At 36.8% G+C, this 25,402-nt stretch overlaps 1 protein-coding gene across 1 annotated transcript in view; it reads right to left on the bottom strand.

Moving 5' to 3' along the window:
* Positions 1-25,402, bottom strand: part of CSMD1 (CUB and Sushi multiple domains 1) — a 1,149,005-nt gene that overhangs the window by 649,714 nt on the left and 473,889 nt on the right. The window lies entirely within an intron of this gene.

Here is a 25,402-nt window from a genome sequence, read left to right as displayed (position 1 = left end):
GTTATAGCAAAGCTGTATCCTGCACATCCTTCATCTGCTATACCTCACCATGCTGAGAAGCACCTACTGGCAGAGCCTCAGAGATCACTGAGGCACTTCACAAATGAGCAAGATGTAGTCAGAGGCAGTGGAATGCAGGTTCCAGATCAGACCGCAAAGACCCTCCTTTCAGATGCATGCTTGGACCATCATTCAATCACTGATCAACCTGAAAGCTTTCAGAACTGTAATAAGCCATGAAACATATGGCACAGGATCACAGTATAAGGTTCTCACGTTACTTTACTTAATACCTTTGTTTTGTTTCCAGCCTATGGTTGAAATCATGCCCTTGAATTTGCACTGGAAATGAATGCAAAGAACAAAGTGCGTAAGATTAGAGATCTCTGGTACAACCATCCACATGGCTGATGCAGTCCCCAGGAAATACTATTAAGTCCCTAATCTAGGACACCTCCCTTCTTAAGTGGGGTTGTGACAATACCCACACACCAAAGAAACTCTTTGATTTGATCTGATTCTCTAAGTCACTCTTCTCCTGAATGGATCTTTGGGTTAAGTTTTGCTAGTCATGGTTCTCAATGTTCTTTTTTAATTACTTGAGTGTGGAAATTGCTATTTGTCACATTCTTATGATAGAAGAATAATATATGATAACATGGGTATAATATCTTTTATACGAAGAGTGGTCTGTAAAGTAATAATTGACAATCTTATTTATGTATGTGTTCTAATATCATGTCATTTTATTTTTATTTTAGATGAAACTGTATCTGTTGTTTTCCCATATCACATACCTTTTGCAATCTATTTTTATCTTCTATATTTAATTTGAAATAATAATTTTAAAAGATGCCTACTCAAAGCTCTAAGCTTCCTGACACATCATTAATAACAATACCACTGAAGCTCAGCAGCATACAAGTAATCTAATCTAGTAAATAAATTTTCTTAGTTGTTGGGTTTTCTTGCATTTTAAGGGCTGGTCTAGAAACTTCTGTTATATCCGCTACACACTACGTTAAGAAACAAACCTGCCTTCACCTAAGTTTAGGATTAAACCAGTAATGGTATCACCAAAATAAATTCCTGTGGAGAGCGAAGGTCACTGCATTCTTACTGCAGCTTTTATTGATACAAGTATATAGGCAACATCTTTCAAAACCAGCCAACTCTCTGCACCCCCTTTCCACGGCCACCTCAGCTAACACAAGACCAACTGTGCTTAATCAGACCAACCATCTGCTACTCCAATATCCTGGCTTAGTCAATGGCCAGTAACAGATATCTAGGAAGAAGTGTAGGAACGGAGCAAACATTCGTGGTAAAACTTCCTTCATAATCTTTTCATTTCCAAGAATTGTGCAGGGACTTCCTTAAGTCATAGACAGTACCTGTATTTTCAGCAGCCATCAGGGGGTTGTCATGATTTTATTGGGAATTTTAGGCCCCCTTTCAGTACACATGAAGTTCCATGGGACTTTTACATAGATTAAGCCTTGATTAGATACTGGGAGGGGGAAAGGGGGAGGGGGGAAACAACCAGTGAGAAGAGCATTTTTTTCCATTTTTAAATATTCTGAGCATGGACTGCAAGTTGCCTCTGGTTGCCATTCGATAATCTACTAGTGTGGAGCTAATGACCACAGTTTGCTTCTTAAAGGCAGTTTGCATTGGAACATTTGGGCAAAGTAAGAGTTCTTATGTGAATTACAATTTGCTAGCAACTGGGTGCTAACTTCCCCTGTGAATACTGCTAGTAAGTCATTAGCACACCTCAACCCTGTATTAATAAAGCAATAGAAGCAGCCGTGTTCAAAGACTAAGAGCCCATGGATTAGTCAGCACACAAAGGTGAGGCTCTGAACTGTTTTCTACTTCTTCCTAAGACATGGAACCAGCTAAGCGTCTTGATTTCAGAGCTATTTGAGTTCAGTGACTAAACTAGGTAGCACAGGTACATCATCAGTGCTTTTAAAAGGCTCTGGGCAAAGTTTTCTTCTCTTTCAAAGTCTAACAATGAAGTACACTGTCCCACATTTACTGTATACTAACAGCCAGCATGAGGTACATTCTCACACTACCCAGAAATTACATCCCATGAAAACAAGTCCTTAGTAAAATCCTTATCCACACAATTGAAAGCTGGCATTTCATTTACCAGAAATGAAACTTAGTTATTCTCCCATTTGCAAAACAAGAAAAAAAAAAAACCAAAACAAAAACCTATTGAGAAGGTGAACTGCTGCTAACACCAGACCTCATAGCAGCCTTCCAGTATGTGAAAGGGGGCTATAAGGATGCTGGGGAGGGACTCTTCATTAGGAACTGTAGTGATAGGACTCAAACAGGGGAAGTTTAGATTGGATATAAGGAAGAAGTTCTTTACGGTAAGGGTGGTGAGGCACTGGAATGGGTTGCCCAGGGAGATTGTGAATGCTCCTACCCGTGGCTGTGTTCAAGGTGTCGTGGTTTAAACCGATCTACACAGCTCATTCACTCACCTCCCCCCCCCCCCCCCCCCCCCCCCCCCCCGCCCCGATGCTCCCCACTCCCGGAGGGATGGGGAGGAGAATCAGGAGAATGTAACTCCCACGGGCTGAGATAAGAACAGCCCAGTAACTAAGGTATAACACAAACCACTACCACCAATAATAATAATGGTAAGAGAAAATAATAAGAGAATATGATACCACCACCGAACGAGTTCGACCCCTCCGAAGAGAGAGAGTGCCCTTCCGGGTAACTCCCAATTACCTCCCTGGGCATGACGTGCTGTGGTATGGAATACCTCTTTGGTCAGTTTGGGTCAGGTGTCCTGTCTCTGCTTCCTCACGGCCTCCCCTAGTCCCCGGTAGAGCATGAGACTCACAAAGTCCTTGGCCAGAATAAACATTACTTAACAACAGTTAAAAACAATCAGTGTTATCAGCTCTCTGCCCAGGCTGGAAGTCAAAACACAGAGCTTGCACCAGTTACTAAGAAGGAGTAAAACGGCTACTGGTAAACCCAGGACAAAGGCCAGGATGGACAGAGCCTTTTGTGTGGCATGGTTTAGTGTGAGGTGTCCCTGCCCATGGCAGGGGGGTTGGAACTAGATGATCTTGAGGTCCTTTCCAACCCTAACTATTCTATGATTCTATGATTTTCTGCCACCCACATTACTGTACTGTCACTCCAGAGATGTCAGTCGAGCACTATTCATAGACAAACCAATTACTTATAAACTCTTCTTATTGTAAAAATGTTTTTCTAAGTAAAAAAAAAAAAAAAAAAAAAAAAATCTAAAAAAGTACTGGCAAAAATGAATCCTTTTAATCAGGAATATTAAAGGCAAAAAAGCAAGTCTGTACATTCAGCTACAATAGAAGTTTAAATTAGAGTTTTGTTAGACTCCAAAGAGAGTTGACACGTGAAGGAAGACAAATATAATGTTCACATCATTTATTAAAGAAAGAAACAGAAATTCTCATAAGAGGCATAAGCAACTGAGTCTACTTTTGGTTTTCTTCTGCTGCATACTGAAATAATATAGCAGACTGGAAATCCATTACCCTGTCTTTCCAAGCCTTCTTCCCCTTCCTCATTAACTCTATTTAAGCTAAGCTGTAAACTGGAATGAGAGTTTATTGTCAGTTATGGAAACTATTTTCATTGAGTAGGCATTTTATGTTTTATTTCATAGTTAAAAGAAATTTAAAGTATTCCTATATTTTAACTGAAAGTATATTTTTGATCTTATGCCCTAAATTCCTGCAGATTTTATATATTAATGTAATTTATGCATCACTAATGAGCTACCATAGTCTGTTCTGTTAAGGTCTGTGTGAAAAAGAATTGTATTTTTAGAGTTGTCCTGGGTTCAACTGTAAAAGCGTGGGTTTTTTTCTCCTTCCCAGTAGCTGCTGCAGTGCTGTGTTTTGGATTTAGTCTGAGAACAATGCCAGTAACACACCAATGTTTTAGCTGTTGTTAAGTATTGACTACTTCGATCAAGGACTTTTTAGTTTCATGCTCTGCCAGTGAGGCGGGGCGCAGGAAGCCAAGAGGAATCAGAGACAGGACACCTGACCCAAACTAGCCAAAGGGGTATTCCGTACCACAGCACATCATGCCCAGTAGATAAATTGGAGGGAGTTTCTCAGAAGGCCCAGATAACTGCTCGGGTCAGGCTGAGTATTGGTCAGCAGGTGGGGAGTGACTGCAGTGTTCCTCACTTGTGTTTATTGTTGTTTTCCCTTCCTCTTTTAGTTTTATATTCTCTCCCTTTGTTATTTCCCTGATCAGTAGTAGTAGTAGCTTTGTATTATACCTTATTTATTGGACTACTCTTATCTCAACATGGGGGGTTTACATTCAATTCTCCTCCCCATCCTGCCTGGAAGGTGTTGGGAAAAGAAGAATAGTGAGCAAATGGCTGCATGGTTCTGAGTTACCAGCTGGGCTTAAACCACAAGAGTGAAGCCATTACCCTTTCAGAATTGCTGTGGACCTTTGTCTCACTGTATTTGCTATGTATGCAGACCAGCTCTCCACCTTCAACTGAAAGAAACTGATGGATATTTCCTGAAAGCTAATAAGGTGCTTAAGTGCAGGTTTTCACATCCACATTTCATAAGGCACTAGTCTGTTATAGCACTGGTTATACATATGCATTTCTTTAATCTTAAAAGCTAAGTCTTTGTTGCAGCAAGAAATAAGTACTCTAAAGCCATTACACCTGGAGTTAGCTTCCAGAAATTACGGCATATAGACATGGTTAGAAAGGAGAAGTGACATATATGTATTTTTACAGTTACTGTTGGGGTTTTTAACCACAGTAATTTCTTAACATAATGGCATGCAGCTGTTAGCTCTAGAATGCATTCTCTCAGTTCACATAAACACGGAACACTTTGATTTTAGTTTAACAGCGAATACAATATTTATCTTTACAGGAGTGTGAAGTCACCTATGTGCTTTCAGAAAGTAAATATGAGCGAGCACATATGCAATTAAGGCATTCACAATCACATCAATATATTGACTTGGACAAACTCCCTCTAGCTGAGTAATTTAGTTTTAATATCCATTTAATATTTTGGCCACTGCTGAGATTCCGACAAGGGTGTTAATTAATGCCAATTGTGAAGCTGGTTTCTGTGCTACAGCCATCTGTCTCACAGATACTGAATCATTTAATTATTTTAAGGTGTAATTATAGATGTCTCAAATCGGTTAAGACCAACCATTCATTATTTAAAAAAAACAATGTTGCAGTCAGATACTAAAGAGAGGGATTTTTTCCAGATAATATGGTTTAAGTGAGACACACTAGTAGTGAAATAGAGCCATTACACTAACAGCCTCATAGTAAAAGTCAGAGATGAGCAAAACCAGATTTGTGTAAGAGTACCCATAAAATGCAAACCTGTGGAAAACCCAAATGCAGAGTACCTTTTGTTTATAATTTTAAAAACTCTTGAAAGAATGTTGAAACTTATATGGATTTTATGTGCAGTTATTTTGAGTGTGTACTCTATTTTTATGTAGTAGTGGAACTGTATGCAATTATAACATATTAACCACACACCACGATAATATAACTGAACCATATCTTAAAAAATAAAATAAAATAAAAAAAAAAAACAAGCCTTTACATGCATAAAAGTCCTGGCCCTGGATTTGCAGCATAAAATGCATTTATCTTTACTTGGTTTTTGTCTTTCAGTCTCAGTCTTTCCCTCTCACCTTCCCTTTGCACTGGCCAGGTCTGCTGCAATGGAGTTAAGCCTCCCTCTGCAGCCTACTGCACTGCCTTGATCCTTCCAGCCAAACAAGTTATATCAAGCACATGCTGCACATCCCTCTCAATTGCTAACTCTTACACTATAGATACCAATGTCTGGAATACTTATCCTATACTATTGAAGATGTCAAGGAAACGGGATAATATATGCTCCCAATGTCGTATTGTCTTTTTACATGAAATAGACAATGACGATCTGTAATGGACATATACTATATTTTCCTGCAGGAAGTGATGTTTCAGAATGTGATGAAAAACTGGTGCAGGTTTTTCCATGCATTAACTTGTGATTTGCAAACAAAGCAATTAGGAAATTATCAAATTACTTGGCAATACTAGAGACTGAAGTAAAAAATGGTATAGCTAGTTCTACAGAGGAACAAAATAAGATTTCATTTACCAGATTCTCCCTCCTCTTTCATCTGAAGATAGATGGCAGCTAAGGGATCCCCCTTAACCTTTTTAAAACCAATTGAAGAGCAACATGTATTACAAAAGAGCTTTTATCTCTTGTTAAAGTTATAAAAAACATCTGTGGCCAAGTTTGAAGAAATCCAAAGCCAATTAGAGAGGATGCTATGGGACACTCTACAAAGCAAGAAAAATTTCCTTAAAATGAAAAACAGTTTAAAATTTTAAACAATGAATAATTTTATACAGTCAACATAATAATTAGCCTATTTCTATGTAAATCAATTCATAATTATTAATATCTCTTCACTCCTGAGTACAATTTTGCAGAAAACATTTTTTTCACATTGTAGAAAGTACAAGAGTTATTAATAAAAGCACCTCTCTTAACCTCTTTTGTTAAATTAGATAAATGAGGGGAAATTAAAATCTGTAATAAAATACAAGATTCCAAGATGAAAACTCTGTCAAAGAAAGAAAGCAGTTTTGATACTGAATTAAATGGACCTAGATTAAGCACAGATAACCTATAATTTTCTTTTCTCCAGGGTCAGGAAACTGCCCATATAGACCCCTTCCAATACAACACACTGGTAGGGTTACATGGGTAACTTTGTGGCAATTAGCTTCTAAAAGCTTTGGTGCTTTGCTTTGTTTTAATTTCTGAATAATGCCCTGGCCTGTAATGTTATTCCCTGGACTTCTTGTCCAAGTTATCCTATTGAAGGCAATTTTATATTACACACACACAAAAAAAATCTCCCATGTCACCATATGAACTTACATTTTCTTATTTGCATAGCACAAGTCTTTCTACTTTGCCTGAAGCATATAGAGAGCTTTATAGTTCACTGCATCTCACAGCTGTTTGCAGTATTTCAGATCTTCTGTAATATGAATATACAATGTATATTCAACACATTTTATCTTGACTTCATTGATTAGCATCTCTATACCTTGTCTTACACAGCTCCTAGTCCGCAGATGAAGTAAATACTTCTTTGTGGGGTGTTTTCTCTATTTGATGGAAATAGAGGATGCTATACATCAGATTAAAGGCTGCTGTGCATAATGTAAACTAATTAATCAAAACTCCCTCGAATGCAAAAACCAGAAGCACTTTCACAATATGATTCCTCTTAAATTGAGCCAAACGTCTGAATTGTACCTTTTTCTATTCAGTTGATATAAAGTAATTCTAAGATTACGTAAACGGCTACAGTGCACATGTCTATAGTTACTGGAGTTTCACTCCAAGACACTGGCAAACCAATGAAAAAGGTGCACGTTATCCAGGTTACAAAACTACAACCTGGAGCTCAAGAATCTTGCTCCAGAGTGAACATGAGGAGTTCCACAGACCTCAGTTGAGATCCAACAGTTTATGGAATAACGTAAGGCAGCAGACACAGCTGCCTGGAAATAGTAATGTATAAATGCTATGGGCAAAGTTGAATCCTTCTGTTTCCACACAGTGTGCTCAGGGCTGCAAGTCACTGAATCCACCCTTTGGCATTTCTAGGCCTGAGAAACGTACTGGAAGTAACCTGCAACTTATCTACAAAGATCTGGGTATGCTCCAGGCTAGCAAACAGAGAAGACTGGAGGCTCATTCTCTTAAGTCTGGCTCATTCTCTTAATATATAACATTTATACTAATATCTGGGTTATCAATCTCTAAATAGTTTGGATCACAGAACTTTTTTAGTCATCTAATAATCTTGCAAAGTACCATGAAACCTTTCATTGTCTTTGAAACTGAAATCTTCATGAGGATTATACAGTTTTATAGATCATGAAGTATCCTGCACAGATGATCACTCATCTAGTTTGGTTCCATGATTTGCACAGTAATAAAAATGCAGACTCCAATGGCTCAGCTTGCTCTCCATTGCAAAGATAACCATATTTCTATTGAGAAAGGCAGTCTTAGCCACCAGGCTCTGGAGTACCCTGGGCTTGGCAGCATCTGCCACTGTTCTTACTGAAACTCAACAACCACACAGACAAACTCAAAAAAGAAGAAAACAAACAAAAGAGCAAACAAAAACCAACCAAACAAAACAAAAACAAACAAAACCTCCCCAGGTAAAATGGAACAATAAATGAACAGGAGGAAAAATTAAACAGGAGCTTTATGGTTAAGGCAGGTGCACAAAACCAGGGAAAAATCGCATTCCAATCCATATTTCTACATTTTTGCATCTTATGAAACCAATTTTTAATGCAAGTATATAACTTCTCATTCTCTAGTAAGTACTGAAAGGCCTAGAAGCATAGTTATTTCTGGTTTCTGTATTTTTTTGTTCTAAACCAGTAAACTGGACTCTCTCATAATGCTATTATAAAACTGCACAAACGAGATGTGGAGAAGAGGAAATAAGGTACCTGAGGCAGTTCTGAACAAGCTGGCTCACACATTCCAGAAGCAAAACAGCAATACAGCATGAGAAAGCTAATCAACCCCAGCCTGCTCGCAGTCACAGGGCTGGTTGATTCAGAACTCAGAGGAAGCTCAGAAATTGCTCTTATATTATTACAAAGCCCCCAGCAAGAAGGAAAAAGAAGTGCCCAGGTTCTGAGGAGTGGGGTTTTTATGTAAGTATTGTGGGGTATAAAACCTGTAAATCTACTAGAAGAAATATAAATATTCTGTTTCAAAATAATCTTGAGAATATGGTGATAACCTGGATTTCAGGAAATGCTGCCTGTAGAGTACCGCCACAAAAGTATTCTACAGAGCTGAAGTAGAATATTAAACTCATTTTTATTCATACCAGCAATAGGGAGGAAGTTAATTATGTATTTCCCAGCAGCAAAGCTAAGAAGTCAGAATTTTTTTATGGATTCCTTTCAGTGATGGTCTGCTCCTTTTTTCACGAGAAGGAATAGGTGTTCAGACATCCATTTCACCAGCTTGAATAATGTTTGGCACATGCACTACATCAAAGGTTCATCAGTTAGTTTCTATTTGGCAATGTTCAATAAAGGGAAAATAAATAAATAAATAAATAAACAAACCAAGCCCTTTTTTCTTTTTTTTTCTTCCCGTAAGTACTTTCACTAAAATAATTCTGACTCCAAGCATCACGTGGAGACAAGGTAGAGTTTGTGTATCTGCTAATCACTTTTTTGCTTTAACTGTTTTCTATGCACTTCCTTCTTGACGACTGTAAAAGGAAACCTATTTTTAAACAATATTCTAGCAATTAAAACTAAGCAAATTTAAAGATCCAGAGAACATACTTTATTTAGCTTACATATGCAATACTCATTAAAAAAAAATTGAGATCTCAGTATTGTACTTACTGAATCTCTTTCAATTACTTAGGGAATTGCACTACTGAAATAACAACATTAGATTATTTCCAGGTATTAAAAAAATCCCAGCAGCTTCATACAACACATCATCTATTTGATTAATTCCTTTGATTATATCTGATTTGTTTTACAAATATATGCCTACTTTGCATAAACCTTTTACTTCCCTACTCTGGACACATTTGAGAATGAGAGTTGGAAAAAGTCAATCTCCAGAATTTTCCAGTTCCAGTGTCTGAGGTTATTGTCTCTGCTGCAAGTAAAATGTTAACTGCCACATAATTACAGCAGATCCCCTCCTTGCTTTATCAAAGAGTACAAGAGTGGACCCAGCTCTCCTCTGATGTCAAGAAAGAAGGTGAGATAAAATGGGCAAAAGCAATGAAAGAAGTCTCTATATAGAACACCCAGCATTTTTCAGAGAATGACACTATTACTATTAAGAGGAATTGAGTGTTGGTTCGGTAATTTTTAAAAGTGAGTTTCTGTAGGTGGTCCTGCAAATTAGCAGTGAAGATGCTATATGTATCAATTAGGAAAAAAAAACCCTGAGGAGCCAACTATGATGATGTTTAGGCATTTTTCTAGTACAGTGAGGAATTAGCTTTAAGGTCTAACATAAGGCATAGCTTAACTACAATTATATCACCCCTACACAAATAGAAAACCTGGTTTATCAGAGGTGCCTGAGTGTACACAACTCTGAGTTGCATCTTTGATACATCTGGATCATTGTCTTTAGCCAAATACTCACATTGGATGTCTCTTCTGGATAGCTATTAGATGCTCAGGATAAATGAAACTTAAATAATTAAACCAGTGAGGACCTAGTAACAATTGTAAAACCCAATGCTGCCATGATATAGGCTTGGACACTACTAATAACTGTCATGATAACACAAGCAAGCTTCTATTTCTATAGGAAGCGAACATTGTCTAATCATAGTAAATAATGTTTTCAATTCAGTAGTTTTACACAAGCTGTTACACATCACCATTAACCATTATACTATCAGTAGGATGAACATGATACTTGGAAATTAATGCCATCATTCCAAAAGATAGATAATTTGTGGATAACAACTCTCAGCATTCTCCTTCTTAGGTCTATCTATGATGGCTTGATTTTATTAAACCATGTTTTGATGAAGTCTTTGTTTCATTCTTTTTTTGGGGGGAAGTCATTTTCATTGTGTCAACTTCTTAAGAAGTGAAAGAGGTGATCTGATGATCCAAATACAGAACATTCGTCAAGAGTCACATAGCAGAATATGAATGCAAGTAGGGAAAGACCAGTATGTGTCTCATTTTATTATCTAGTAGAGAAATCTATTAGACCCAAGTTCAGCTGCTGCCTTTGTAGGTACATTCTTCTACTATTTCAATGGGAGGGAAACCAATTACACTGAAAATCATTTTCAGTGCCTTTATTTCTAATCAGTTATAACAAGACAGAGTACATATTAAATCTAAATAGGATTATGTAGAAAAATATTAGTATTCCCTGTGCAATTTATTATTCGTATTTGAACAGATACATGTGCTGGACTACTTTGCTTCAGGCTGTTCTATTTTTCTCCATTGCTCTACATTCACCCTAGACTATTCAACATAAATAAAGCAGCACCTTCAAACAAAAATAACTTACTTAGATATTACTTTCTTACATACTGTAGGTAATAATATAATTGAAAGTGGAAAATATGCATTAAAAAGTCTCAAGTTTATGCAGTGTATTTTGTGAAAGGTTTCTGAGGGCATTGGTTTTATTTGTCAGTCTGAAAATGTGGGTAAGTGATAGTTCATGTATAAATACACAGAATTACATCCTGCATTTTGGCATTGCCTCTATGCACATCTAAAATAGTTCACTATCTGTACTACAAGATATACTCTCCAGACTTGAGAGAATACTGAATTAATCTCACTTACTGTAGTAAACTACTGGAAAATGCCTGTGATACAGACAAGCACCTTCACTGGGAGAGTAGCTTGAAAGAGTGTAATGGAGGAAGAAGGAATAGAGAATGGAATGTTTCTGAAAACTAAAAGAAAAAAAAAAAAGTCTGTTAATAAAACATGTGAAATAATTGAGATTAAGACCATGGGAGAGCTCACAGAGTAGGAGCAGACTGCAGAGAAGCAAAGTTGTCCTTTTCAGATCAGGGGACCAGGCAAAGTCTAGTACAAGAGAGCTGGTGACAGAAAATTAATGTTTTCTTCAGAGAAAATGAGTGTCTGAAGTTATACCTAAAATCTTTTAAAGCGTGAAAAGAAGCACTTTGCTACAAATGAGTAAAACTATGAAAGTTGTGGTATTAATTTAGGAATAAGTGAATTGTACAAGCTTCATTTAACGAACTCTAAATACTGCGTTTGCATTTCAAGGTGATGTCTGTGTAATATACACAAACTCAAGATGTCATTTTAATGAAGATCAGTATTGGGAAAATACAACCAAATCTGGGAGTTACAAATCTATGAGCATGGTAATATTTGTAATTGCTAAAGGACTCTGATACTGAAGCAGCAATAAATTATGTTTTAATTGTCTTTGGAAATTGTGGTTCTTTATGCTTTGTATTGAAATCTATGTGAATCTAAATTGTAACAGCAGCTGTCAAACTGAGAAGCGTAATTTAATTTTAAAGTTATTTTCTTCCATGGGGAAACATTTTCTGCCTTAATCTAGACCAGCACTGCATTTGAAGAGATTTGCAATGAATCATAACCTTTAAATAGATATCATGGTGCATTAACAGCATTGTACATTGAGCATTCAGAATTCTTCATAAATGTAATGTCATTCACTGTGTATCTCTATTTAAAAGCTGGATTTATGTTGACAGCATCAATTACGTATAATTTTTACAGACTTTGTAGTTTGCTTAAAAGTGATCTCTAAAAGTCAAGAAACAACATAAAATAACATCTAATTAAAGCTGTTACCCAAAAGCAGGGCATTTATAGGTGTGGCAATTAAAGTCAGCAAAGTATTACTCTTACTTAAGCACTCCTCAAAGAGCCATTCAATTTCAAACTCAGATTGCAAAAAAAGTTGTCTCAGCAGTTGATGAGTCATTTGGTAGCTAATAAGGGTAAGGTCCCAAACCACACAATTAGTGTCGTGGAGCTCAGTGTATCGTTCTTTCAGTTGCAGATCAGATACAAGAAACTTGCTGGTTTTGTTAAGAACCTTTAAACCATTTTCTAGGATGAAGTAGTGGCCAGATAGACTGTAGCAATGAGGGGAATATATTTCTTAATATCACATGCAGAGAGAAAATTACCCATGATTATCCAGCTGATCAAAAGGATGAACTATAAACCACATATATACTGGACTTTCTTTTTTGTTTATCTTTTTTTGTTTATCTACTAATGCAGACTACACTGAATCTTAATATCTAAAAATAAGTAAAATATGGTCCTCTGTGTTCATCTTTGACGGAACAGTGGCACAAAGTTGTTACCGTGGATGCACCCATCACTGTTCAATACTATTTAAGTAAATTAGATTTGGGGTTTAAAGACCTTAATCTGCTAACAAACCATGGCAATAACATTGCTAAATGTTTTAAATAATTAATATGGAGGAGAGGAGACCACCAAGGAGGGGAACCACTAAGTCCTTGAAAATACAATGAAAAAAACACTAGTCCTGTTTTAATGATACAACTTAGCTATTTATTTCCTGTGAAGAGGTGTTGGGTTTTTTTTTAATAAGTTCCTGGCCTGGATGCCCTTTAGACCAGACTGAAATTGTACTAGGGTGATGGGAAAAACTGAAACAGGGTGAAATTCTGGTAAAATTGCATCTGATTCAGTAGTTTTTAAAAACAAAAGACACACCGAAAGGGAAAAGTACAAACTGCAAAGAATGAAACGTCATCTTGTGATGGAAAAAATAGAGATGACCCACAATTGTATGAACAATTTACCACCAAGTTTTGCAAAATGAAAGGCTAGCAGATGGTTTAAAGAAAGAAGGTGTCACCTCAGGTGGTCTCTGAGCACCCAGGGTGGCAGGAGGCCCCGAGAGGAGGGAAGGACAAGGCTGCTGCAAAGGAAGCTGAGCTTTGACCAGTAAATCCAAGGGACTTCAGTCTGGATGAGTGACTAGATCACCTAGGTGGGTCCACTGAATGAATGGGCTAATTGTGCAAATGATCTTCCTAAATTATTCAAAACCATGCGAATGTCTGGCTCAGCCAGGTAAATGGGCATGGGGACATGAAACATAAGGCTCTAGGGTGGGACTACGGTCCACAGAGATGGTGGCTAAACCACAATACCCTTCAACTGCACTCAAAAACACTAAAGACAAACACCCCCCAGACATTAATGTCCAGGGAACGCAGTTTTCTGGCAGAAATGTTTGGCCAAAGGATTAATGAGCTGGCATGGGCTACCCCCAGCTCCTGTATCCCATGAGGAGTAGTGGAGATAAGACACAACACGCAAAGCCATTGAAACCTGCAGGGGAGCAGCTTGGCCACCACCATTATTTCTACAAGATGTGATAGGAGAATAGTCTGTGAGAAAAGCTCTGCCAAAACAAATAGCAGACTGATGCCTTTTTTCTCAAACAATGGTACAGCCCATGTCAAAAGGACAACACTTTGATGATTTCTTCGGGAAACGTGGCGAGTAGTAGAGTATCATCTAATGGTCCCTCAAAGCAAGGACCAGAATGCTAGAAATACATTGTTCAAGAAATAGGAATAGCTGGGGTAGAGAGACTGTGTACCCCAAACAAGCTGCATGCAGGTTTAAATCAATGGTTTGCCACTTGTAATGAAAAAGCAAGTTTTATAACAGATCCCTCTAAGAACAAAGAAGTGCAAACAGTGTGCTTCAATGTACAAAGGACTTCCAACCTCAAAGTAATAGGACATTAGATCAGTAGAATGGACTTCTAAAATAATAGCTGCAACAGAGTGAATCTGTTAAAATCTACCAGACGGGAGTTGGAAATTCACTAAATAAGCAACAAACCGCGTGGTAATTCCCATTCATAATGGGCTTATGTCAGTAGCTGCATACATTGCTATTAAAATAGAGGTAAACCCTATAGAAGTACTGGAGATGATGCAAACATTCACCTAGGAACTGATCTGGGTGACAGCTTCATACAGCAAAAAAAGAGTATGGAATGCTATAGACACTGAAGGGAGTAATTTAATAAAAACCGAAGCTTGGATTATGTCCAATAGATGGTCTCCTTCTCTTGAAGGAAAATGTAATGTTACATGATCACCATGGGAATATTGAAATGTGAAACCTGTTTCTAGTAGGTTCTCTACTTTCATTAGGATTTAAGCGTGTTGATACATCACTCTGCTACATCAAAATCCCACGTAATGTCAACTAACTTTGAATGACTAACTCTGGTATTAAACAATGAAGCCTCTATGTGTGGAATATTTAAAAGAGCCTGGGTAGAAAGTATTTGACTCTGATATAAGGTAGGAAAGAAAGACAAAGATGACCTAATACTGATTGTTACAGAATTATAATCTCAGTTTCTAGATAAAGATTGAACTCCAGAGGGTGATGAAGTATTCCTTTGTGACATGTTCTATTTAACTTTTCAAGATGATGATGATGATGATGGTGAACTAATGCCACAGTAGATTCCAATCTTTTAGAAGTGAATGCAGATAGAAGCCACAATAATAAATCCTACTTCAAGTTTGGTTTACCTGGTACTGGTGCCAAATTACGATGTCTCATTTGGTCTTTAATTAGCTTCCAAAATGGAACGATGGTGGCATCACCTTCCTCTCATTACTCATACACCACAGGAGACCAGCACTCATCTTGCTCTACCAGAAAACAGCTCTGTGTGGGGTTTATATTCCAACAGATTTTTTCATTCTTTCCTTTCTAATTAGCCTTTCCTGGCTCTTCAAGAAAATTTTGTATAGTATGCCAAATTCAGCTGTCATTATTTTGAACAACTTGTTCAAAAGATTGCATGTTGGAAAAATAAATATGTTCTCAGCTGTATGATAGCTCTGAAAGAAAAACTGTCTTGGAAAAATAAAAATTAGATACAGCTTAAATGTACTCAAAGATTGACTGTCTTTATGGTGTTTTACGTGTGTCTGACTAGACCCAATTATATTTATCAATAAAACATGGAAGGAAACTTCATTTTAATTTATCTCTTTACTATTATAGATAAATTTCATTAGTGGCAACTGCCTTTCCGTTTCAGCATGAAAATGTAGAGGATGTTTCATTCATCTTACTGATTAGCACTGCTAATAAGACGCTGTGGATGAAGGTGCCCATTTATAAGAAAAAGAGAGGATCTTTGTGAACCACTTTACAGAAAAGTCCCTAAAATCATTCCCTACTGTGTGTCTGTTTATTTTTATTTATGAAATAAAAATACAGGTTTCAGTAGAACTGATGTGTCTGATCAGTGTCATAAAAATGCACTCAAGATGGAAATTAATGGTGTGGGGAGCAGGGCTCCATACTGACAAAAGCCCTTGCGGAAATCTGAATTTGAGACTTCTTTTAAAAGATTCAGTGCAAGGGTTTTCTCATCCCTCTCACATAGCCATCTGGGATTCCTACCCTCATCACAGGATCTTCTGCATAAAAGATTTACTGAACTGCAGAAAAATGGAAGAGTGCAGAAGGCTACAGCAGTTACCATGTTACTTTAGCAGTGATGGCAAAAAGCAAGCGTTTACCTTGTTTAAACATTGACTGGTAAGGATTAATCATTTATAATGATCGCAAGGTCAATATCAGCTATGTGAAACACTAGAACAAGCACAGATTCTCCTGCTGACACTTATTTCTTAGCACAGGTAAATAACACCTAAAACAATTCAAAAAGTGCAGAGTCTGAAGGGAAATATACTGTTTTCAAACCACTATTTTTCAAATCCTTTTCAATAAACTCATTAAAAAATCAAGTTCAGTTTTGTACAATTCACTCATCATTTTAATGGCAGAATTTGAATGGAATTCTTAAAACCATGTAAAATCAGAGAACAAAATCAATACCATAGTGGCAAGTCCACAGTCACCTGTGAGACAAAGCACATAACAGAGAGAGTCCTCAAAGAGTACTACACTGTTTTGAAAAGTAATGTACCTATCCTCTAATCCATCCCCAAATCAAATTGTATGAAATCAAATCCCATGAAATTTGTACCCTTAGATACATGCCTTAGGCGTCATTCAGACAGCGGATGGTTTATTTTTTGCATGAAAATGGGGGTTATAATTCTTGCAGAATGATCTTTAGAATGTTGAAGATGGACCCTGAAAGCTTCCAAAAATAGTAAAAGCAAGAAACCCCATGGTAGCAAAACTAATAACAAAGGTCATAGTATACAGTCTATTCATTATTTGCTACTTGTATGTCCCAAAGATGGGGACCTAGGAATTACCTAGAGAAATTACATCGGCCTTTAAAGAAAGTACATGTTCAAACATTGCGGGGGAGAGGGATACTTACTGTTAGAAGCCTAAATCTTATTCCACCCCAAAGTTGCCTCAGTGTAGTTAAAGGTAATTCTCAAACTATTCAGTAATTTCAAAGTTTTTCATGAATAATCGTAACTCAGGCATTTCAGGTTAGTTTTTAACTCCTTAGAGAATAGTACATGGAGTACATAAGAGTACAGGGAGTATGAAGACTCCCTTTTTACAAGGACTCCCATGCAAAAGATATGGGGTAGTGGGCACAAGTTACTCCTGTGGGCATTACAACTGGACCCAAGAGGAAATTTTTTCATGATGAGAAAAATCAGTCATTTGAATCATCTCCCCAGAGAAGTGGCGGACACCCCAACACTGGACAGGGTGTTTTTTCCTGTATATCATAGTTATTATCAGAGATTGCAATTTTAGATATAAACATCCATATGTGCGTGTGTGCATGCATGCATGCCTTGGAGGTGATTAAGCAATATTGCTGCCATTATAGAGACTGTAAAATGAAGTGCAGAGATTCTTAAACCAAAATGCCCAAGAACTGCCCAAGAACTTTCCCTAACTCAGAAATAAGAGGTTAGCATTTCCACTTCTTTGACAACCAATATTAAAGTTCCATATACTTTACAACTTGTAGAAAACATCACTCAAACTACCGTATTTTCAGAAGTCAGTGCTAGAATTGTTTCTGCAATTGTCAGGACTCAGATTTGCCTTCTACCAAAAATATAGCAGTGAAATGTAGCTTTAAAGATACTAAAAGGTATATCAGTTCTGTAATTCCACTGAACTCATGGATAACCCTTAACCTTTTCTATGTTTTATAGTTTCTCTTTCTCATTCCACTTGTCCTGTAGTCTAACACTACTAGGCTAAAATTATCATTAAACATTAAAGATATCAAAAATCTTTTATAGATATAATTCAGCAGCATTTGGAGAGGATTTGTAAGCAAGGAGAGGATTTGTAAGCAAAACCATATCCTAGGTAAGCATTTGAGAAGGTGTAGCTGTACATCCTTTCTCCAGACAACACCATACATATCTCAAGGTGCCTCTCTCCTGAGTGACCAGCACTTCTCATGCACTCATGCACTCGGCTGTCTTCTAGTCCCAGTCAAGTTTCACAAGTTCAATGTCCTGAAAGTTAAATCCTCAGAGGGACATCCCACAGTACATCTAATACATACAGACAAGCTTGAATTCATCACAGGGCACAGAAGCAACATGTCCAGAAGGAAACAAAAGATGGCACAATGCAGTCAAGTAAATGTAGGAATCACTATGGGGATGTAATCATATCTGCGCCTACATACATAAAACTCTATATTTAAATACATACATATGTATCTCATTCAGAATTTTAGCTATAAATTCTTTTCAGTGGTTTTGATTGATTGGCATAACCATCCCTAATTCAAGTGCTAAATATTCATAATTTCATTTCTGTAATACACTGAATGTTGTTCACTGGATACGTAACTAAGGTCTAAATGTATGTTCATAAATTCCACATTTCAGAGTTGTTCAATATCACAGAATCTAAATTTCTTACTAAAGCAGGTAAAAAGCCTAATGAAGGCAGAAAGATCTTCCCCCTGAGTACAGAAAGCTCTGGTTTAGGCTTGGAGTGAGCTTTCAGCCCCTCAAACTCAACAGTCACACCCTCCTGCTATTTGCAGTCAGCTACACTGCACTGCAAGTTCTCTCCTAGATATCCTTCATTTTTCATTTCACATCTATTTTCTTCAAATTATTCTACTTTCCTTCCTGGACAGTAAAAGCAGAATTTTTCCTCCTATCTATGCCCTGCTGTTCTTTATTAGACTAAGGAACAAATGAGACTTTCAAAAGGAAAGGGTTCTGTTCACTATGATAACAAATAATTCAGGATTTCTTTAAACATAATTACTGGGACATACTGCAGGTAGAGCTCGCCATCATATTAAGTCATAAGTTAATTCTGAAATATGTTCCACACTATCAAAGAAATAATCTTTTCTGATTAAAATGCCATCAAAAGTGCTTCCAAGATAACTTTCTCCAGCCAGTTTCAATATCCTTGACTTTCCTAATAATCACCTTTTTCTTCTCCTGTGAAATTATACATAGCCCTAAAATAAGCACAAAATCTAGCTGACCGGTACTAACTATGTTTGAAATACACTTGGAAATGATAAGGCATTTTAACAAAGAAATTACTTTTAACAGAGCTCTGTATGCAAGTGACTTTTAAATGTGCGTAACATGCACCAAGGAAAATCTAAAAGAGATTAGCAACACATGAGAGATAAAGTAAGTAGTTATCAAATTAATTATGTGAGGATAAAAACTCTGTGTGATTTAAGCTGTAGCCTTGAGCTCATACTGTACCTGAGAGCTGCTTTCCTAGTTATTTTATCAGAGATTAATTTAACTCCTCGTAACTTAAATTCACGTAACCCAAGAGAGGTTCCTTTCTCATATACACCATGTTTACTAATACCCTCGTATATTGGTTCGAACACAGACATTACACAAGAAACTGCCTACAAATATGCTCTTAGTAGTTACAGCTGTGCTCTACTGAATGTTGAGTACAGCATTTTCCTTCTCCTTAAAGAAACGATTGAAATGCTAGGGAAGTGAAAGCCTCTGTGTTGGAGGGGAGATGATTACTGAGAAGAGCTTGCAACTTGTTCTGATAACATCAGCTCATCGCAACTGGACCTGTTCCTGAAAGAAGTGTATGTTTTCTAATACCTCTTTGTGAATTCCCCTCTCTGATGCATCTTTTCTCTTTTTGGTCCCCAACACTCATTTACCAGAAAAAACCCTCATTATTCTCATTGACTAATATCAACATTTTCATCTGAAGAAAGCTGGCAGGTCCCATTACAATAAGCAGAAGATTTTTTCAGTCTGCAATAAGATTAGCATAGTTTGTGAACTATGAGAGTAATTTAGATTATCATCCTCTTCTAAAATCCAGTAGTAAAACCACATCAGTATGAGAAAAATACACAGGTGAAGCAGAGATTCTGTGGTTGGCTCAAAAACAGAGACTGCCATTGTAAACAGTGTTAGGTATTACAGTTTACAGATTTTGTAATGAATTTTTGGCCATGAAAAGTAGCTTCCTTAAAAGAAGGTAAATCAAACATGGCAACTTTGGGGGGTTCAAGAAGGTGTAACTTCGTTGTTCCTCTGTGTAACTATGGTGAAACAGACTATTTTCTAGGGACAGAAGGCTCATCATGGACTTCAGCAACAGGAAAGATAAACCTTACTTATACTCTAGCAGGTTTATATTTTATTTATCAGTTATGCGAATGTCTTCCATCAGTACTGCTGGAGCCACAGATAAAATGTCTCTATCGCCCCAGGGCTACAGTAACTGTAGCTTTTGCATAGTCCAGGAAGAAGAAAGAGGCCAAGAACAGATTACCACAGCACTGCTATCCATGAAATATGTCACTTACTCCTTCAATAATTTGTACCTTGTCCTAACAAAAATATCTAGTGATCACTCATCTGGTTCTCAGTTATAGACACAGCCTCCAAATCACACAATAGTAATAAACTCCTAGAGACACTAAAATTGAACTGTAAATGACTGGATAAAAGGGACAACACATTAAGCCATTATTAAATCAGGTGCATGAATAAAGAAAAGTTCTGAAGATATCTTTTTATTTATTAAGTGAGCCATCATGTGATTTCCATGTGCCGTACCATCCCTTTTAATTTCCGCCATTCCACACCATCTCTCAGAATTTCTCACAGGTTTACTCCAGATCAGATACAGCCACATCAGGTACAGTCAGATCAGATCCGTATCTGACAAAGAAGGATGCCAAACACCTCCCTAGCCATACTCCACGCTTTGTGTAATGGGCTTTTTGGTAAGACTCTACAGAGAAGGTGTGTTCTCTGTCACTGAGGCATCATAGTAAAATGCACCCAGCTGAAGAAAGGAGGTAGAGGATAAGCTTCAGCCTCCTTCCCCATGCCTACTGTATATCTTCCTCTCTGTAAGGCTCTGCTGAGCCAAGACTGGACCCTAAAAAGGTCTCCCAAAGATTTATTCATTAATTGCTCCAAAGCGAGTAATCAAATACTGAAACAATACTGCCACTGGCATCTTTAACAGTTGTTGGAATGAAGTATGTGCTACCTCAAAAATATCCTCAAGGTGATGCCCATAAAGAAGCATGCAGTGTTTCTAAACTTTCTGAATACATTATAAAAGACATGACTTTTTTTTTTCCCCTGTAATTCTGTTTTCTTGTTTGGATTTTATTAAAAATAAATCTGGACTGTATTCTAAAACCCCTTTGTTTTATATATTAAACACACAATCAGTAACATTGCCTAATATGAGGCTTGTTGACTCTCATGGTAAGATTCTGGTTTACAGCCACACTGTTAAATACATGCTGTTCATACAAGTTATACCTTATCAGATTTTACAACTGGTTTGAGTTATTTCATTCCATTTTTGTGCCTCTCCATTTATATAAATAAATAGCATATTTCTGTACAATTACAAAAAAAGAAAAGTTTACTAGAAAATGACAATTTTCCCTGTGGTTATGAAGAACAGATAATAGATTTTCTTGAAATAGTCCAGGACAAGGAAAATGGTCTTAAAGGGAGGGAGACTAGCTATAACAACAACTAGAATAGGCTGCATAGTAAGAAAGGGAATTAGAGGGGACAACTATAAGAACCTGGAAAACTTACATAATAGGGAAGGAACTGCAAGTATGACGGTGAATTGGGCAAAAGATTGGGAAAAGTGAGAGAATGTAAAGAGAGTTTAGCCAAGACTGGTTACTGAGCATGGCAACTGAGATCCATGGAAATGCTTGGGAAAACCAGAGCAACTTACAAAATTGTAAAATATTTGGGGGTGGGGAGGATACAAGGTGGGACGGACAATAGAAACTATGAAACTTTGGGCAAAAGGCAAAATAATCATGTTCAAAGGACACAGAAAGATGGCTCTGTGTCTGTGGGAATACGTTTTCTTTCAAAACATGGAAAGAAACCCAAAAGCCCTGAATCAGACCATTCTTCTCTAGGTACTAGCAGCAGGTATCTGTGAAACCTCTTTCAAACCAAGCAAACTAGTGATGAGAAAGACCAGTGTCAAGCTTTTTTTTCAGATGATGGAACTTTTTTTCTTTTTTTTTTTTTTTTTTTTTTAATTTTGAAAAAGTAATGCATTTCAGTATTGAATTTGTGAAGCGTAGAGTGCTCAAAGAATGCTGAGCACCCTAAACTTTTTCATTTGATGAAGAATGATTAGCCTATATCCTCAGTGACTGATAGAGCATTATACCCCAATTTATTATTTTTTTAATTCTTGTAGTATTTATCTACCTAAATTAAAAGTTGTATGCGATAGCACATGAAACAGAAAAGATACAACTGCAAATAAAGTAAGTGAAGAAACACATGATGTTCCTAACAGAATGGATGTGCCTCAAATATCCTTTATTTATGGAGTTTGGATAAAATATTTGTATAAATGAAAGTAGTTGTGTTCTAAAGCCTGCTTTCTAAACCACTGAGAAACCCCACTAATAAGAAGTCTAGCATCACTGACGGGGCTATTAACCAACTGCCTCAGTATACCACAATGCCTACACACATGCTCTCAAAAAGCAATGAAAAAATGTTCTTGACATGGCTATAACTTCTACAACACTGATCTACAGACATGGTAGTAAAGATTATTTAAATCAGGTTAGCATAAAGCACTTTCTGAGAAATCAGCAGTAATTTCCCAAAACTAAAAGCCTGATTTTGGGGGAATGAAGGTGCAAATGCCCTAGTTCTGATGACCACTCTTTTAAATACTGTATAAATTCCTGAAAGAATCAAGGTCAACTGTTGGGGTTTTTTGGTTACTTACAAAATTTTGCTCAACTACAGAAGAGCTTTGGAGAAGAGCAGATATAATGAGTTCTATGCAACAAACACAACAAAAATGTAGACAAAAAGCCTTTGGTCACAAGATTGCCTTCACTCATACAACAAAAGCATTTAGTACCACTGGCTGTGAAGGCATGTGTACAACATCAGGATTAATTTTTTTAATGAAGCTACTAAAATCACTAGCTTATTTCATAAAAACATGATGTGAAGAGACATAAATAAAATAAACAGCTCTAATGATTTTTTTTTTATCTCAATGCAAGTAAGTCCCTAGAGCTCATATGCATACTACATTGTTTGCTCCCAGTCGAGTAACTCATCCCTGTGGTGTTCTTAAAGGAAATTCAGTATGGAGTTACAGGAATCATTCACTTCTCTGGTGACTGACTGTTCCTCTGTTTCAGTGGCCATGAGAAAAATCTATCTCTGCCCTCAGAATACATGCCTCTGACAAGCAGGCTGTGAAGAGCTTTGATGAAATAGCTTCCTAGTTTCTAATGTAATGTAACTGACAAAAGAAGCAATGAAAGGTGAATTATTATTTTTTTTCCTTTTTTCTTGTGTGCCCTCTCATCTCCTTCAGCTTTGTCAAACATCTTCAAACTGTAATACAGATAGTATTTACTGTTCTTTAAAACCTATGTAACATACGCAGGAAAAATGTAGTTCTGGCAATCTATGCAGAGAATCAGAAAAGATGTATTCACACACCAGTGAAGTAATATGTCAAATTAATTCCCAATACAGCTTGGAAGTCAGTATTTTACACTTTTTTAAGGCCAGTATACTGAATTATTTAATCTCTTAGTCTGACCTTTAAAATTACATATACTGTAACTTATTATAGTAATACATTCACAGGTGCTGAGTTAGGGCTATCAGAAAGCTGATTCCCACTCTAGAATTAATCATAAATTTCTAGAAAACTTACTGATAACTCCCTTTTTTCTGCTGTGGATTTCATTAGAGTATGGTATGAAAGCAAGAAAAGGTTACTCTTGAAAAGATTTCAAAGCAGAAAACAGATTGTAATGCTTTGTTGTTAGTTTATAATGAAAGGAGAGATTTCTGGAAGCATGATTTTCCCTTCAACTACAATACAATGCTCTAGGGAGTCTGGTTCTTTTTTCTCTCAGAAAAGCAGTAGGAAGATTATGAGAACAAAATAAGTCTAGTTTTCAAATTCTTCAGCATGAAGGATTTGGGGGAAAGTTCAGCAGCAGAAGAAATATTGGAAGTTGGTGCTCATATTTAAGCAGTTTAGCATTGCCCCTGCAAAGGTACAGAAGTGCTGCCAGTTTCTGTGCTGGTATTATATGTGATAACTGAGATTATTGGCACCCTTCATGTAAGGGTAGCTTTAAATATTTGTTGCGTAAGAATGAGAACTACATTTAAAAGCTCTTGAAATTCTTTTTTAAAAGGTCTCTGAAAGCAGGCAGTGAGTAAACTAACAAGTTATTTCAGATTCCTTATAATACATATATGAGTAAATACACCTGTAAACATGATGATTCTGTTAATAAGAGTGTATATTAGTTTAAAATCTGTTATGCACTGAATGGGACAGACATGTACCTTTAATAAACGGCAATGTGAGAACTAGAATTTTGTATACCTCATGTTGCTCACTGACCACTTCTTTTCGCTTAAATACTCAACACAAATAAAAAGACTTCTGCTACAACCACACAATTTATCTCAGAGGCAGTATTTCACATTTGCAAAGTGTTTAAAACCTACTGATTCTTAAAGAACATCTCCATAATTAACTAAAGATTGTTTATCTTTGTTTTACAGAACTAAGGCAGAGAGGAAAAATTATGTGACCAGGATTTCAAAGTTAATTAATAATAGTTAATAAACCCCAAAATATATATCACCATTTCTCACAATTCCAAAATAAATGCACTATACCACCAGTACGATGCCCATGGCAGGGGGGTTGAAACTAGATGATCTTAAGGTCCTTTCCAATCCAAACCATTCTATGATTCTATATACTTGTATACTGCGGATATACTGTAATTGAATCTGACAATGTCTTAACGTGTGTTGTCACAAAAGACAGCAAACCAACCTTGCTTGAGTAAGTTACTCCTGTTGGTATCAGCATATGCCAATGCAGCTGCAGAAGTGAAATCTAGGGAGATATGTCTATGTAAGTAGAAAAAAAATAGTTTCATTTAACACCAAACCCACATGAAAAAGCAAAGTCATCCATAAAAGCTTTAGCCAGAAAAGGCTAAAACTCAAGGCTGCCCTCATTCAAACATGTATTTTGATCACTGATCTTCCTTTCTTCTTTTGAACAGATTAAATTCATACTCTTCAATACACAAATACAGAGTTTTGACAGGGTATATGAACATCCTATAGTTTGTAGATTAATAACTGCCAAATTATGTATTAATTATTTCCAGTTTGTGACAATTTTTGTGAAGGTAAGGTCCTGCAGAAGAGAGAACAGAATTTCATTTTCCTAGACAACGAA

Source organism: Lathamus discolor, chromosome 5 (genome assembly GCF_037157495.1).
Source record: "Lathamus discolor isolate bLatDis1 chromosome 5, bLatDis1.hap1, whole genome shotgun sequence".
NCBI classification, from domain to species: domain Eukaryota; kingdom Metazoa; phylum Chordata; class Aves; order Psittaciformes; family Psittacidae; genus Lathamus; species Lathamus discolor.
Note: the sequence above shows the minus strand (reverse complement) of the source record. Positions and strands in the feature narration are given on the sequence as shown.